Source organism: Cupressus sempervirens, chromosome 6, assembly GCF_028749045.1.
Source record: "Cupressus sempervirens isolate cs-2001-9-10 chromosome 6, ASM2874904v1, whole genome shotgun sequence".
Classification (NCBI taxonomy): domain Eukaryota; kingdom Viridiplantae; phylum Streptophyta; class Pinopsida; order Cupressales; family Cupressaceae; genus Cupressus; species Cupressus sempervirens.
Window position 1 is genome coordinate 90,681,088 of NC_143123.1, and position 16,752 is coordinate 90,697,839.

The following is a 16,752-nucleotide window of genomic DNA, read 5'->3' on the forward strand; positions in this document are numbered from 1 at the left end:
AAGTTCTAACAACTTCTAATATTACAATAGGAGCAAAAGTTTCACCATAATCAATACCTTCTTCTTGAGAATAGCCTTTACATACTAACCTTTCTTTGTTTCTAGAAACTTCTCCATCTTGATTTAGCTTACATTTTTATCATTGGATCTAGGAACAATAGTCTAGGTTTTGTTCTTCTCTATTTTTTATATTTCCTCATTCATTGCTTCAATCCAAATTTCATTATCTGAAGCATCTTTGATATTTCTAAGTTCAAATTCAGCAAGGAAACATGTAGCTTTCAATTTGTTTCTTATCATTGTTCCATCTAACTTATCTCCAATGATCTAATCAGGTGCATGATGCCTTCTGACATATCTATGTAACATAGGTTCTTTGGATTTGGAGTTTGTCTAACTAATTTATTCATGAACTTTAGTATTAATCTCGAGTCCCATCATCTATGACTCAGGTCCATCAGACTTAGTTTTCTCTAGCAATAACTTGGTAACTTCTGACTAGGACTTGGGTCCTTCAGACTGTGAGATAGGTTGCACTGATTGCAACTCTATAGATATTGGAGATTTTGGGGACTCGGGAGGTGAAACCTCCTATCTACCAGATAGATTTGGTAGGGTATCAAGTTCATAGTAAATCAATCTTCTATAGTCCTCATGCTCTTTATTACCTTCTTCTTCACTCTTTTCTACAAACTCATCAATTCTCACATGTGCACTTCCTATAATTTTATGAGTAGATAAATTCAAAAATTTGTATGCTATACTTTTGTAGGAGTATCCTAGGAATATTCCTTCATCACCTTTGACATCAAATTTACCTTTCCTAGATCGTTTCAAGATATAACATTTTCTGCCAAATACTTTCAAGTAAATTACATTAGGCTTGTAGCCATACCATAGTTTATAAGAAGTTTGATTTGAGTCTTTCTTTAGCTATATTCTATTTAAGATATGCACTGGAATGCTAATTTCTTCATTCTAGTATTTGATTGCAACATTCTTTTCTATCATTAGTGTTCTTCCACAATCCATGATGGATCTATTCCTTCTTTCAGCTATACCATTCTGCTAAGGTGTATTGGGGGCTGATACTTGTCTTTTAATTCCATTTTTAAAGAAAAATTCATTGAATTTATTGGAGATGAATTCACCACGTCTTTGATTTCAAATATTTGAACTTCTTTACAGTTTCTTTTTCTACTCTTGCTAGATGCCACTTGAATTTTTGAAAAATTTTAGATTTTTCTTTTAGATACATTATAGTCATCATTCTTGAATAGTTATCATAAAAAACAATAAAAAAATTATATCCACTATAACTCTCTATTTCAATAGGTCCACATAAGTCTATATGAACAAGTTCTAAGACTTCTTCATAATGATAGTTCTTGCTTTTGAACCAAGTCTTTCCCATCTTACCAATTTCATAGTTTTTGCATAGACCCATACCAGGTTTCCTTAAGGTAGGAATACCTCTTAATCTTCTATTTTTGCGTATCTTAACTATATTATCATAGTTTACATGATATAATCTTTTGTTCCATAACCAATTTTCTTCTACTTGAGCAATAAAACATGAATTTTCATTGAGATCTACATAGAATAGGTTATCTTTTATTTGTTTGTTAGAACCAACCAGATTTCCTTTTCCATCTAGTAGTTTGGCCTTCCCATTCATAAATTCTACCTTGAATCCAATGTTATTCAATTGTGCCACACTCAGTAGATTGTGCTTTAGTCCTTCAACCTACTAAGCATTATCACATATAAGTTGATTGGTTTATTGAGATACATCCTTTTCCTTTTATGCAACAAGGTTCATTGTATTCAAATCTCACACTACCACCATCATAATGTTCCATGTGTTCAAACTTTGTTTTGTCTCCAGTCATATGATGTGAGTAGCCACTATCAATAATCCATGTATTATTTTTGTTAATATGAGAAATTAATGCCATCTTATGTCCTTTATCATCACATTCATCTCTTACAACAATAAATACCGTTTCATCTTCACTGTTATTAGAATTTTTAGCCATAAAACAAGATTTCTTACCTTTGTCCTTGTAGTCCTTGTAGTTTTTGAATTCCTTCTTGCCTTTTTACTTATTACTTTTCTTTTCATCCATTTTTTCTTTGTTTGGGCACCTTGTAGCTATGTGACCAATTTCTTCATAAGAAAAAAAGATTAGAGGAATCTTACCTTTGTACTTTTCTCTACCTTAGGAATATTTCCTTGCAAGTAGGGCTTCAACAACTTCAACATCACTACCTGAAATTTCTTCTTCATCTTCACTTTTTGATTGATTGGCCTTTGATTTCTTACCTCTTTTCTTGAGTGAAAGTTTAGCTTCAAATTCAAACTCAATACTTTTGGAACTGGGAACATAGTTGTCATAGTTATCTAACTCAAAAACTATCAATCTTCCAACTAGAGCATCCAGAGTTATATTGCTATTCAAATCACATCTAGTGTCTTGAATAGTAGACACTCGAATTGTATAGATAGGAAGAAGGATTATTAGTACCTTTCTTACAACTATTTTTTTATTAATTTCTCCTCCAAATGCTTTGATTACACTCACACTTGCTTTGATTCTTTCCACATATTTTGCAATGTTTTCATCTTCTCTCATCTTCATCTAATCAAATTATCCTCCGAGACTTTCTACTTTGGCTCTTCTGACATTATCATCTCCTCCATAGATGGCTTTTAGTTTTATCCACATATCATGAGATGTAGTACAACTTTTGACTTCATCAAATTCAACATAATTAAGAGTAGATACAATGTCAATCATCATGATATTATAATTTTCCTCTTCAGCAATATCTTCAACTGATAGTGTTCTAGTGGGAGTCTTGTATTTAGTATCAAGATACTTACAACTTGAATCATTGATAGTTTCCAGATGTAACCTCATAAGTCCTTGCCATGCTGCAAAATTCTCTTAGCTCAATTTGGGAATCTCTCTTCTGTAAGACATCTTTATTTTAGCTTAGGTCCTTGAAACTTTCTTTGCAAGAACCAAAATCTCTGATACCAATTGTTGGAAATATAAGAGGAGTAATTGAGAGGGGAGGAGTGAATCAATTACTAATACAATAAATCCCAGATCGCTCAGGTTTCAGTACAAAATAAACTCTGAAAACTAAATTCTATTGATGCTTGGCAAACACACAGAAAAATGTTGTAACTCGGTAAACACTAAAAATGCTTGGTAAATACTTAACATGAAAATCTTAAGATTTTATTTGAGATTAGCATTACTTTAACTAAAGTGCAAACACATAAGAGAAATAACGTGAACACATTTGACACCAAGATTTGACATGGAAACCCAATTTTGAAAAAACCACCAATTGTAATTAGTTATTGATTTTCACTCTTATGAAGTGAACCTTGTTAGGAACCAACCCTGTTAAAGGTTACAAAAAATACTCTTAGGTGTGATCCTATTAGAGGATTTAATCTCCCTATTAGGAGTGGCCTTGTAAGAGGTCTTTGGACAATTCAATAGAAATGCCACCTTGTTAGAGGTCTTTGGACAATTCAATAGAAATGCCACCTTGTTAGAGGGTTTACAAATAACTGTTATGCCAACTTTGTTAAGAGATTTAGATCACTATTAAAATGGTTAGAGAGTAATAATGAGATGACCAAATTTTGGATGCAACTAAATTGCTGATTACAGATCTCAATTTTGGCTCGTATAATTGATCCTTCTTGATTCAATGTATATTTTCAGCTCCATAGGGATATTCTTAACTTATCCTTCTAATTCAATTCCTCTTAGCATCATTAAATCTTCAATAATCTTCCATGCATTCTTATTTCTAATTCTCAACTTTGATCTTATATTTATATCTTACATATTGTTAAGTTGGCTAGAATATAACTTAGAATAATTAATATTCATCTCCTCATTTGGCTAGAACCAACAGACAATTCAATTGAACTTAATATGCCAAAACAAGAAAATCCTTTGTTAGTTGCCCTTGTTTGGTAGACACTAACTCAGAGTGATTTTCCTATGTTAACCAAGTGAACTCAGTTAACACTACAAATTCACAAAGTTCCTTTGGTAACTAAGTGATCTCGGTTAAAACTGGTTCTATCCAATATTTCCTTCATTAACTGAGTGAACTTGGTTAACACTCAACGTCTACAAACTTTCCTTTGGCACCCGAGTGAACTCAATAGACACTATCTTCTAAATTAGGAAAACTCTAGAATGCTCAATAGATATAGAAAATTGTCTTCAATTCTCGAGTGAGCTCTATATACACTGACTGACAATGATACAAAATTTTGTGTAACATCAAAGATGGTACACAATTAATCAATTGTTCCAATAGTAATTTTATTTAACTAGATGATGGCCTTGTGATTTGCAGTCTTGCATCTTTCTGATTTCCAACATACAAAAATGATACCACCAATGACTACATAAAGATTTCTCTCAAAGTCATTGTCATGCATATGCATGCCAAAATTTGTATGAGTGGGATTGAGAAAAGCTCTTTCTTGGAAGGTTGAAATTCATATTAGGAAATACTTTTCTCACTTAAATTGGGATACTTGTACATTGCAATACTTCCCATATTATTCAAGTTTTGTAGAGATGGTTTATGAAATCCTCCCCTTTTAGAGAATGTGCTGTCTTGATGCATTTATGTAAGATTGATACATGTCTACTATGTGAGTTTGAGCCAAGAACAATCAAAGATGCATTAGATAATTCAGATTGGATTTAATCAATGAATGAGGAGATTGATCAAATAAAGAATAACACAACATGGACATTGGTACCAAGGTCAAAGGATAAGAATGTGATTAGAATCAAGTGGTTATTTAGAAATAAGTTGAATGAGAAATGTGAAGTTACAAGGAACAAAGCAAGATTGGTTTGCAAGGGATATGCACAAGATGAAGGAATTGACTATGGAGAGACATTTTCTCCAATTGCAAGGTTGGAAGGAGTAAGAATATTAATTGCATATGCTTCTTACAAATGGTTCAAGGTATATCAAATGAATATCAAATCTACATTTTTGAATAGAATATTTGAAGGAAAAGTCTACATTGAACAACCTAAAGGATTTTTTGAGGTTGGCAAGAACAACATGGTATGCAAGTTGCACAAAGAATTGTATCTTTTGAAACAATCCCTTAGAGCATGGTATGAAAGATTACATGCATATTTTGTGAGAATTAGTTTTAAAAGTACTAATGATGTCAATAATCTATATTTGAAAAGTGAATCTAAGGATAAGATATTATTATCTAAAATATTTGGAGGACAATATTTAATGTGCAAATCATTTGCTAATGAGATGAAGAAATAATTTGAGATGTCATTTTTTTGAGAGATCAAATTCTTTGTTGGTTTGAAAGTCTATCAAATGAAAAGAGGTATATACATTACACAATCAAAATATATCAAGGAGATACTAAACACCTTTGGAATGGAAGATTCAAGACTAGTTGGAACACCTATGGCTACTGGATATAAACTTTTAAACAATGATGATTCTACTAAAGTAAATCATACATTATATAGGTCGATGATTGGAAAATTGCTATATATTGTTCATAGAAGACCTGACATTACATTGGTTGTTGGAATTGTTGAGATTTTTCTTTTAATCCTAAGGAGAAGAAGTCGATGGATGTGAAAATGATATTGAGATATTTGAAAAGACCATAAGGCTATGGTTTATGGTATAAGAAGAATGACAAGTTTGAGCTAAAAGTTTACACATATGTTGATTAGGCTAGAAACATTAATGATAGAAAGAGTACAAGTGGAGTATCTTTCTTACTAGGAAATAAATTTATCTCATGGAAAAGTAAGAAGAAAAATGTTTTTTCACAATCCATAGCAAAAATTGAATATGTTGCAACAACAGTTAATTGGTAAAACATAGTGTGGATCAAAAAATTATTGGAAGATATGAAGGAATATATTACTAAACCCGTGGTGATATATTCTGATAACACAAGTGGTATAAAAATATCCAAGAACCATGTGATGCACACAAAGACAAAACACATTGCAATCAAGTATCATTACTTAGGGAATTAGTGCAAGAAAAAGAATTGAGACTAGAATATGTGAATAAAAATAAATATATAGTTGATATATTCAATAAGTCATTACCCAAGGATTTGTTTGTGTATCTAAGAGGTAAGTTAGGGGTCATTCCCCTATTTGAATCAAACTAAGAAGGGATGCAACAATGCATCAATTGCTATGATCATAATATGTTATAGTTGAAGTAGGAGATCACACTATAGGAGCTTCATAAAGATGTGAAAAAAATGATAGGAGCATGAGGTGATAAAGCTTCAAGCAGGCACATGGTGATACAATCAAGGACTAAGATAATCAAAGATGAAAGAGGGAGAGATGATTCAAAGACCGGTTAGTATAAAGGATATAGACATTTGTATGTGTCTTTGGCATTGTTTTCAAAGAGAGAGATGTGTACCAAGTTACTATCAAATATCTAAAAAGGATCAAAGATCTATCAAAGAGGGAGCCAATACACTTGGTATTACAATTAGAATCTCAATTTCTATCATAGAGGGAGCATATCAGAGGTTGAACGGATGATAATCATGATGAAAATAAGGATATTGATTAGGTGAGAATTAGAATGAAGCTAAGGATATTAATGAAGATTTGATACAGATGATAGAGGGAGTTTCTAGTGAAAATCTAGAGAATAATTTTACCATTGCATGGTAACTAAAGGTATTTCTATTAATGCGAAAGATAGATATTGTTGGAACTACAATTGGAACAATTGTTATGCTATCATTGATGTCAAACCTTACTAGTAAAATATTTTCTAATAGTATAGAGTGTCATATTATTTTATTGATGAAGAGGATTTGAAAAGAGAGATAACAAGATGAATTAGTAAAGTGGTTGAGTAAAGAGGAGTAAGTATGATAGAACTATGAAGGGAAGTTGACCAATTATAATTTGATAAGATAATAGACTGTTTGATCATTTTATTAAATGAAGAAGAACAATTAATTGAAGTGTAGAAGAGATGATTTATAGAATTCAAGCAGTTAAGCAAAAAACTAGTTTGACTAAGCAACAAGTTACTAGGTCAATGAAGAAGTTAAGCATTACTGAGTGGAAGATTAAGGAGCTTAAATATTAGCCAAGTGATGGTAACAAGTGAGATATATGAAGAGAAACTAAAGTAATGACCAAACACACTGATGGTCGAGAAAGCCACTGTAATCCAAGTGAGATAGATTGGTAGTCATCGAGCTAGCCAGATGACTAAGTTGAAGAACATAGTGATGATTGAGTGTCAACAAATTAATGGTTTGTAAAAGAATCAAGATTTGAGGCTGACACATTTAAATTTACGAAATTGTCAAAATGTGTTAGAGATAAGGATTGATGAGCCAACATATTTAATGTATGAATTAAATTTTTAAAGCTATCTAAGGTGAAGATTCAATGAGAAGTGTCCAGAAGTTTCAAGAAAAAGACAAAAAAGAAAAAATGATGTACAAGTTCGATGAATTTGATCAAACTCTAAGATCTACTATGTTTAAGAGAAAAAATATTAAACCTATCTATTTAGCAGGCATATTAGTGTTTTACATATTGGTTAGCTAAAGAATTTTTGAAGTACAAGTTGAAGAAAAATAGTTGCAGAAGAAAAGTGAGTTGTTGAAAGAGAGATTGCTTGAGGTATTGCTAAGAAGATCAGAGATGAAGAATGTGATTAAGACTATTCAATGAACTAGGAATGAGTTAGATGGAGATATGAACATGCAAAGTTAGTTATAATTTATTAGATCAACTTAGTTGTCACTTTCTAACCATTGTGGCAGTAAACATTATTTAATCAAGGTTGAGGTATAGTCATGTTGTAAACCCTTTAATCATGATGATATTTTGATGGAGTATTTTCAAAGAACTCTAACAAGGCCACTCCTAAAAAGGTGATTAAATCCTTTAGTAGGGTCACACCCAACCATGTGTTGCATAATCTTGAACAAGGTTGGCTCTTAACCAAGCTCACTTAAAAAGAGTGAACAAGTGGTAGCATGTTACTTGGTGTTTTTTCCCCCAAATTGGGTTTCCACATTAAATCCTAATGTCATACTTGTGTAAATATTTTTTTTCATGTTTCATGCTATTTACTATTATATGTTTCAGCAATTTGGCTAACACTAAAATATAGAGTTAATTGTTGATACGAATAAGTTGGACTACTAATGATTTTCTATGTTGAATGAATGGATATATGAGTTTGATTAAGTTGTCAAAAGTTGAATTGGTACATCTAGACTTCAGGATAATTGATTCAACCCCCACTCTTAGTTATTCTAATCATTCTAACAACGGGCTTTTATTTTGATGAGACTTTTTCTCTAGTTGTTAAAATGACTTCTATTTGTAGTATTTTAAGTGTTTTGGTTGCTATAGATTTGTAGTTGGAACAAATTAATGATTAAAAAACTTTATTTCATAGTTATTTGGATGATAAAATATATATTAAACAAACACAATGATTTAAGGTCAATGATAAGGAGACTTTAGTGTGTAAAATGGAGAGAAGTTTATATGCTTGAAGAAAGAACCTCAATAACGGTATCTTAAATTTGACAGTTTTATGAATGAGCATGGATACAATCAGTGTCATTTAAACCATGGCATAACTTATCTTAAGATATTATTTTATGTTTATATGTTAATGATATGCTTGTAGCTGGGTCTAACATGGATCACATCAAGGGATTCAAATAAAATGTAGCGAATTCATTTTCTATGAAGGATTTTGAGGTAGCAAACAAATCCTTTTTATGAAAATTTATAAAGATAGGAAAAATATAACATTGATATTATCTCAGGCTGATTATATTGAGAGGTGTTGCAATGTTTCTTTATGGAGAATGGAAAAGTTATCAACACATCTTTCCTCGGTCATTAAAAATTGACTAAGGATATGTGTCCAAAGATATAGGAAGGGGAGTATAAAATATCAAAGGTACATTATGCTTTATCTATAGGAAGTTTAATGTATGCTATGGTATGTACTAGACAACTAGATATTGCACATATTTTGGGAGTTGTTAGCAGGTATATGAGTCATTCTAGGATTGATCATTGGAATGAAATCAAATTGATTCTTAGATATTTGAGAGGAACATCCTGTAAATATTTATATTTTGGCATTTCTTCTACTAATTTCTAGGGATATGTTGACTTAAACTTGGAAGGGAATCTAGATACCACGAAGAGTACTACAAGATATATATTTACTATTGGTGGCATGATATTGAGTTAAATTTCTCAATTATAGAAGGTGAATTCTTGATCCACTATAGAGGAAGAGTATGTTGCTTCTATAGAGGCAACTAAGGAGATGACATGCCTTCAATTTTTCATGAAACAATTAGGGTACCTAGGAGATAGTTATCTATTTAAAGATAGCCATAGTTCCATTCATATTATCAAGAATTCTGCTCTACGTTCAAAGAAAAAATACATTTAGCAATGGTACCAATTCATCTCGTCAGTTTTGGATGATCCCAAATTAAAGAAAGAAAATATACATAAATATGATAATCTAGCAGATATGTTTACGAAAGTAGTAACAAGGGAGAACTTAAACTCTTTGTTAGTTTTAGTTGGTCTTTTAGACTAAATAGAATAAAATATAATAGAGTCTAGGGTGATTTTACATTCTAGTAGAAGCAATAGGTTTACTAGTTTAGTCTCCAAGTGAAAGGTTAATTTTGTGGAGTGTGGTCAGTCTCAAGTGGAATATTATTATTATGTGGAAATAAATTAGATTTAAAGGTTCATTTTTCCCCACTCCATTCAACATAGTTTCTCTCTAGATTTTTCTATGAGGCTCTTGGGGAATCACCCACATGCTAGGGGTCAAGGAGAAAATCTATTTGTTGGATCTTGAGGCAGCACCTAAGGTGGGGTCAAGGGGTAATGCCTCTTGCAAGATCCTAAGGTTTGTGGCCCCAGTGAACTCCATGTCGCAATACAAGGCGAGATCAAGGGGTAACATGTTTGTTGCCAAAAATGAATTTACTATTGTAAAAGGTGTCAAAATTTAATTTTTACTATTGGACTACTTAGTCTAGCCCTAATTTTGTAAGTGAAAAAAATATTGTATAAAATGGCTCAAGTTTAGAGATTTTATGATGGATATCGATTTTAGTAGCTTCTTGCAGTAGTCATGAGTCACAAGGGATTATAGATTTTAATTAGGTTGAAATCACTAGATAATAAGAATATTGGACTTGTTTGGTGGATATAGTCCATGGATTGGGTGAATCACATTAAATCTTTATGTCTCGTGTTCCCTTACATGTGCTTTATTATTTTCTAATTATTTTTTATATTTTCATGCAATTATTATTTCTATCTCTCTAATCCTAACACATGCATGTTTGAGGAGTTCCTATTTCATTTTGTGGAAGCACTCACACCTATGTGTACTTGTCCTCTATGGATTATTCTATAGTTATTTTGGATCACATTATCTTGTGCTCATTTTATCTCACTTGATATTTGGTTTTTACATGGTATCAAACTAGAGTAGAGATGCTTTGAAGCATACAAACTTTGTATGTGAGAAGGACAAATGTAACTTGGCTAGTCTTTGAATAGACATTTAAAAGGACATCAATGTGAGAGGGTTTGAAAAAGGTTGGAACCCACATGTACATGGTGCCCCTGCAACTTAGTTTTTTGGTACATTGTTGTTTATGAAAAATCCTTTAGGGACATTGTTCCATCAAAGTATCTACAATTACACCCTCCTTTGATTTGAAAATTACTTTTAGTTTCTCCTATGGTTTGAAATCTACCCTTGGTTTGAAGAATATGAGCATCATATACTTAAAATCCTTTTCAAGAATTTCAACATTGGGTTGGAAGCCTTTGTGAAACTTGTCAAATTTGGGAAATAGTAGTCAAATATTTAAAAGATTATGTTTCAATTAAGAAGGTGATGACCATCATATATAGTGCATGCATTTGTGACATTCATTTTAAAAAAAAGGAAATTTTTTGAGGACAAATGACTAAGGGGCATGATGTTGAGTTGGAAACATTTAGTCCTTGGTTCTTTTTGATCCCAAGGAGCTTAGCTTGGCTTACATTACATATTTGGAATTATTTGTTGGTAGAGTTTTAGTTTTTTTAACTGTGATTCTAGTCCAGAGGATAAATTTTAGAGTAAAGTGACAAGATATTTTTGTACATAACTTTTTCTCCTTAACCCAAAATTGATTTCTATTTTTTAACTAAAGTGCATTATTTTTTGTCATCATACATTTCCATTATAAAGTGCCAATTTTTTTTTTTTGGGGCGGGGGGGGGGGGGGCGGAGGTTTGATTGTGAAAAACTCTTTCTATAAAGCTTAAAAAATGAAGGTGGAAGATAATCAAGGGGGGAAATCTTGGAGTGTTTTTTGTTTTTTGTTTTCGTTCAAAGTGATTGTGCCTCTCACAAATAACCCCTTCCATTTGATTATTTAGCAAAGTTCTTCCAATACATGGAAAATCAAATGTGGGCATTGTGGAAATTATAGGCATATAATTTAGAAGAATGTTAGTTTCGTTAATTGAGGAAATACAATGAACTCTTCTCAATCATGGTATTATCTTACTCATTCTCAATCTCATACAAAAATACCATCTAGTCTCACTACTTGGCCATCTATAAGTATACCACCATTTGTTTCTACATCTATATCTTTTATCCACTCATTCATGAGTTCCATGGATTGTTTAATAAATAGGGTATTTTCTATTGGGATAATAGATTAACCACACTAAAATGCATATCTATTAGATGTATAATATATTTGTTTATAATATTTCATATTCTAAATTTGGATGATAATATAGAAGATATTCATCTTTTATTCATTGACGAATTTCATGAAGTTGCATCACCATTTCCATCTTTGGATATATTTCTTACCTCACCTACATAACTTCCTATTGTGGAAAATTGTGTTGAAATTTATGAGCTACAATATCCAACTCAACTATCTTTAGCTACAATACTACAAGATTCACATCATTCCAGACATGACCATACATCCACTATTCCTATTCCATAATATTTCATGGTACATGATCTGTCACACATAAAAAAAATGTATTTGATATCTTTGAGCATAATTCAAAATCATTAGTGACATCATTTCAATATTTGCATTATGTGCAACATTAAAATTCATTCATCTTTCTTCCTAAATTCCTATCTAGAATGGGAAGTAATCATGCACACATTTATGGTGTTGTTTCTTCTGAAGGGGAGGAATGCTATTCAATCTTCATGGAGAATATTTAGCATGTAGTGTCAATAATCTATCATCTCTACATGGAGTCTATCACTTCATATCTTCTAAGGAGAGGAGGCCATATGATCTTCTCTACTTTCTTTCCTATGGGGATAACATATTATACACTTTGTGATAGAAGTATATAAATAATAGTATTCTATAGGGGGTTATCATGTGTACTTCATCAATCACTCTTCTTCTTCATTTGTACTTGTCATTGCATTTTATCTCTATTTTGGAGGGAGGATTTGTTCCCAGTTGGTTTTCCTCTTGTATCATTTTATCCAAGAGATTTCATATATAGACGGGTAACTTACTAAGTTAGTAGTGCAAACCCCATATTCTATATTATCCTCCAAAGTTATGCTTGGAGGATGGGGGTGTTAATACATATTTTTAGTTACAGTTAGAATTCTAAGATTATTTAGTCTTTCATTCACACTTGACACTTGTTGCTGCAAGTTGTCATTATTTAGGAATTATCTAGACATGTGTCTATTCCATTTAAACACTTCATCATAGTTAATGGGTTGTTGTTGCACCACCACCAAAGTTTGAAGAGTCCATCCTTCATTTTTAGGAAGAACTTGTGAAGCAATTTGTACTCTTTTATGCATTATTCTATAGTTGTTTTTGGCTCACATTGTTTTGTGCTTAAGTTTATCTTTACTAATCCTCAAGTTTTACAGTATTTAACATAGCTTAATTATAAAAGTTGGGTTGAATGAAGTGCATATAAGAATGTTGACTTAGGAAATTAAATAAAAAGGAATGATGTAGTAGTTTGAGGGATTTAAAGTTATAAAATTATTCTTAATATTGCACATATATTTTTTCTTGGTTCATAATCAAAGAAATATCCTTGAAATACCTACTACATTACTTTGTGCATACCCTTGAATACCTTTGCAATTTTATTGTATGACTCTTTTTCAATATCACATCTACAAATTTCATCTCTAATGTAGAGTCTTTCATCAAAGACACTATAGGATTATGGTTTTAGTTGTGGAAATTGATTCTAAATGAACTAATGATTAAACAACAAAAATACATTGGGAAGATTATTGAATCACAAAAGCCAAGCTCTCCTAGGTTGTTTCCCAAGTAATTAAATTTAGTTTTAGTTCTAAATGAGTCTTGATAGATGTCATGCAAGTTATATAGATGCCAAGAATATCATTCAAATTATTGTTCCTTTTAGTGCTCCAAAACATTCTTATGATTACTCCTTAATGAAGGTTGTTCAAATGATTATTTGATAGATTTAAATGTACAAATGAATGTATCTATATATCAAGACATAATAAATTATCTAAATGAATAAATAAGAATTAAGAAATATAAATTGTTTGTTTGTATGTTTGACTATCTATCTCTCTATCTATCTCTCTTTCTATCAATCTATCTAAATCAAATAAACATAAATATACAATTCAAGTGTAGTAGCAACTAAATAAAAATAATAAAAATTTTAAAAATCCAAAAGTAAATATTATTGATAATTTTATTATTTTATCAAGTTCATTTTTAGAAAAATAGAGACCTAATTTTACAATAAAATATTGGCTGAATAAGATCCTCTATAAGCATTCAAATTATTGATGTAGAACGTGAGTACTCCTTTTCTAAGATTTAACATTAAAATTTATTATAGATATGGAATTTTATATACTTATATGATGTCACTAAAATCAAAATCATCATTTGAAAGTAGGTTTAGTTAACCTATATTTTCACCTTGTATAGACCAAATATTTTTGTTTACAATATCAAGAAAGTAGATAAGCTGAATTCAATTACAGTTTTTGAAAGTTGTTTTAACATTACTTATGACAAGTATTTTAACAACAAACAAATATGCATAACCAGATTAAAAAATGGAAGAAGAATGATACACTAGTTTGATTCAAAGTCTTCTTTAAATCCTATTTAATGATGGTAGATGAATCTTGACAAATAGATGTAAGATAAGGTGGTACAATAAATAAACAAGAACTAAATTTGCTCATTTGAAATTCATTGATTTGATTTTAATTAGAGATATGATATGGTTTGACTTCAAGTGATAGATTTATGTAATAAATCACTAGAAAACATTTGTAATGCACTATCTATAATGCTTATAGTATACCAAGTAAGTCACATTGAAATTTTGTTATTCCACATTTAAAAGTCGACAAATTGTGTAATGAAACTCACTTGATTTAATGAAAACTTGAAAATTATTTTAAAATTCAAGTTAAAAAAATGAAACACCACATAATATAGTCTAAATAGATAGTCTATATGTTCTTACACATGATTATATCTCATACATCTATATTATCTTTCATTTCCAAGGACAAATGACTAAAACCCATAGGAAATAGGGCCACCCTAATCTCCATCCAAAATGCACTAAAGACAAAACAAAGTCAAATAGTGATTTTTTTCCAATTTTTTTGTTGTTTTGACTACAAACTATTTAGATAATGAAGATAAAATGCTGAAATTTTTAGAAAAATCCTTGATGTTTTTTATTGTTTAAAAAATGGTCAACTATATAGTTTAGATGGAGGATAGACCTATCCTAGGAAATAAAACCCATAGGAAATATCCATGCAACATGTAGAATGCAATTAAACATCTTTTAATATTTATTGATTTAATTGAAATTTCTAATTATTTAACATGTGTAGAATACTATATAATGAGCACTCATTTATATCCTTGATAGAAATTTCAACTCCTTCGAAGGAGCAGGAATTTGGCACTTTTACAAACACTTTGCCATGTATTATTTTGTGTTCAAATATTTTGAAACAAATGGTGCATCTTTATGACAAACAACTTAAACATCACACTAAGCTTAATTTCTAGACCAAAAGGGTTAAATAGTCAAAATTGACTTTGTTTTCAAAGCTTAATTCTTCCCTTAATGTGTGATGTTTAAGGACAACCCTCTACAAACCTATGTTTTTTATAAATTGACCTACACTGAAGTTAATATACACATCCTTGAATTAGTTGCACAGAAAATTTAGTCAATTTGATGGGAGGAAATGGGGTGGAAACTTCTTATAAATATCTTGGCTTGTACACCAAGAAATTATGTATGCCTAGTCAAGCGACAAATACTACACATCCCATTTCTTCGACAAATTGTAAACATTACATCGAACCATTTCCACCACCGAGTTGCTTTGTATTTCATTTCTAGGAATGATGTTTTGTTACAAATGGAAATAACATAAATCTATGTATAGTCTAAGTCAATTCACATGTTTCTAATACTGGGAAAAGATCAAGTCAAAGCCTCCAAATGGGAGGAAATGTACAAATAGGATAGACAATTAAGAGAGGGGGTGAATCAAGAACGAATAAAACTTTTACTTCAATTCACAAATTAATCCTTCACAAATTAATATGATCTAATTCCATGTATGAAGGACTAGAAGCAATAAAATATTCATAACACTTGACACAATAATTAGTAACCTAGAAACCCTCCAAATAGAAAGTAAAATTAGGGTGGGGACGATACCCACAAGCTTTAGTACTATAGTATAAAGCTCACCTATTGAGGCTTATAATTGATCACTTTTGGTGATCTTCCCTGTTAGGAGCAATAAGGACTATTAAGTCCACCTTGTAAAGTGATTTATACAATACAATGAAGTATGCGCTCGATTAGGAGATTCTGCAAAAGACTATTAAGTCTAGCTTGTTAGAGGATTTGACTGATGCACCCATTGGGATGAACTAGTAGTAGATCTTTGATCCACAACTTAGTTTGGTTAATGCAATTCTTTTGATGTAAAATGATCAACTAATGTGATGGATGAGACTCTACTTTTCCTTATATGACTTGTAGCCTTTTCCTTCTAATTCACATTCATATTTATGCTTCTTGATTATACACTTGCTTTTGGATATGAAAGATATCTTACGTAAGTACCAATCCAAATAATTACCTTCTAGAGTTAACTAAAATACCAATTTCAACAATCTTCACCAAGTTGGCTCAATGCTAATACTCAAGTTCTGAAGACCACTTAGGTGATATGCAGTCACTCGCCATGAACACAATGAACTTGGAAAACTCTAGCACTTGGTTGATACTAGTGCTCAGTCCATGTTGATCACTTAGGATTAGGTGTGAACTTGGTTAACATTGATGGCTCTATGAACACTGTAGAACTTAGTTGATACTATAAAGCTCAGTTGACACTGTAGCTTAGCCAACACTATAGATGCTCTACTCAGTTAACACGACTAGCTCGATTTACAATGTTATTGAGCTCTATTCAGTTAGCACTTACTTTTTTCTTGGTTGACACTAAAACAACTCAATTTATACTGTGAGGCTCCATTAACACTGCAACAACTCGATTAAGACTATGAAGCTC